Below are 2,509 nucleotides of genomic sequence, written 5' to 3' on the forward strand. Positions count from 1 at the left end.
AGACAACCTTGTCGAAGCGAATGAGAAGTCAAGACGAGTGGATGCGTGGAGCACTGTAAATTTGCCAGAGGGCAAAACTGGCTCAGAGGAGGAGCCGAGATACAAAAGTGAGCAAGATTGAGGCAAAGAACTAAGGAAAGGACTTAGTTCAAGATGACACTAGGTGTCAACAGCCGAAATAAGGAGGTCGCAGAAGAGAGGACCTCCATTCAAGATGTGGTAACTCGTCGGGAAGAGGATGCCACTTGCGCAAGGGTTGGCTTTGGAAGCCACAAGGATAAATGCACACTCGAGGGATGTTGTGCATAAATTTGCCTTTGGAGAAGGCAAAGCTAGCTTGAGAATTGCTAGCACATCACCATCGTGGAGATGGAAATTTGAGATGCACACTCGAGGGATGTTGTGCATAAATTTGCCTTTGGAGAAGGCAAAGCTAGCTTGAGAATTGCTAGCACATCACCATCGTGGAGATGGAAATTTGAGATGCACACTCAAGGGATGTTGTGCATAAATTTGCCTTTGGAGAAGGCAAAGCTAGCTTGAGAATTGCTAGCACCTCACCATCGTGGAGATGGAAATTTGAGCGCGGGAACAAGAGCTAAGAAGGGAAACTTAGCTCGTCACGGCAACAGAGTGCCGAAAAAGCATGAAGTGGAGTTCAAGAGAGAGGAGAACTACCACATGAAGAACTCTCGAGTTTGGGTACCGTTGGGATAGTTGACGTAGGGGCACCACCTGAGAGGAGACGGTGTGCTCGATGAGAGGGTCAATGTTACCATCGGATTACTTGGTAGAGTTCGGTCCACGGGAGGACCTTGAAGGCAAGAGAGTGCCTTACTTTGGAGCTCGGGAAGCTATTCGTCCAAGAGGGACAATAAGCGTTGGCTTGGGTGCCAACAAGTGAAGAGAACATTTGTCCAAGGGGGACACGAGTCTGGCTTGGGTGCCAGCGAGATATACAAAAGGCAGAATTCGTCCGAGAGGGACACCATCTGCATATGGAGCTGAAAGTGCGGGGCGAAGCACTAATTTATGCACAAGGAGGTGCATGTTTTGAGGAAAGCTTGAGTTTGGGTGAACGCATGCAATAGGTCCTTGGCCAAGTCCAAGAGTGGGCGCGCGAAGGTCATCACAGAGGGTGATTCTACAGAGGTAGAGGGACGACGTATGCAGGATCTTGAGTTTGAGCCTAAAGAGCTTATGTGGATGAAAGGTGTTGCGCGGAGTGCAGGAGTCTTGAAGATAGCAAGCGGGCACGTCGATGAGGGCATCGACGTAATGAAGTGGGGGAGGATGTAACGGTCCGCACCTTTAGAATGGCTTAGTGGCATTTTCGTAAATATTTGAAGGTCGGGATCTTCGATCCCGGGCCGTGGGAAGTTCTTAAGAATGTCACTAGGATGGTGCATATCGAATGGCAAGCCAAGATGTGAAGGTTTGCTAGAGAAAACCCCATTATGATTCCTCGCACAAAGTGATATCTATGGGTGCCAGAAAGGAAATGGCTCAATAAGCTCTTTAGGGGGGTGGTCCGTGTTGGCTCTCCACGGCCCCCGGCTCCGGCTTCTAGCTTGGGCTAAGCGAGCTTCCCATGGGCGACGGCAAGCCATGGGGCGGACATATAGTGCCACGAAGGTGGGCATATGTCTCCGAGGGACAGGGAGTCCCGAGGACAGTACCGGTAGGCGCTATGAGCTGGTATTGCGCGTCACTCCTGTGTCAGAGGCTAAGTGTAGCATTCGCTATGCCGTTTTCTATCGGCTATGCCAAGAACACACGTAGGCCTTTGTTACAAGGTTGTGGCAAATGTGCCAATGAGCGGGGGCTCGGGTTCTGCCTCGCTCAAGAGGGTCGGAAGCTAAATAGGCACGGACGGGGCGACACCGTGCCATCGGGTGACATTCATATGTGGGCTTCCAACCTTGTGTTGCTACCCTGAGGGCATGTTGGCATGATGCTGGTGTGCATGCTCTAGGGTCGGATGCTATTCGAGATGTGCATGGACCAAGGCCCGAGTGAAGAGATGGGTTGCTGGCTAGATCTTGGCACAAGATTGAGTAACAAGCTACCGAGTGGGCGCAAGGCCATCGGGCTAGCTTGCTGAGCGACACGAGCCATGACGACTATGGGAACCTCATGAGCATACAATTGGTATCAGATGGGTCGATATATGAACTCGGATAGTGAAAAGGCTGGCCATGACTGGAGAGTCTTGGCGCCGCACGGTCTATTCCGCTGCATAAAATGTAGGACCGTGACACTAGGCACCGTAGCATACCCCCGCACAAACACCCCCCTGGATCCCGCCGAGATTGCCCCCCAAGCAAGGTTCGGAAAGACTCCCGCACGAGTGCAGGTGTCCTTCTGTAACGGTCCGCACCTTGGAATGGCCTAGTGGCATTTTCGTAAATATTTGAAGGTCGGGATCTTCGATCCCGGGCCGTGGGAAGTTCTTAAGAATGTCACTAGGATGGTGCATATCGAATGGCAAGCCAAGATGTGAAGGTTT

The sequence above is a fragment of the Ziziphus jujuba genome, chromosome 7, assembly GCF_031755915.1.
Source record: "Ziziphus jujuba cultivar Dongzao chromosome 7, ASM3175591v1".
NCBI lineage: Eukaryota > Viridiplantae > Streptophyta > Magnoliopsida > Rosales > Rhamnaceae > Ziziphus > Ziziphus jujuba.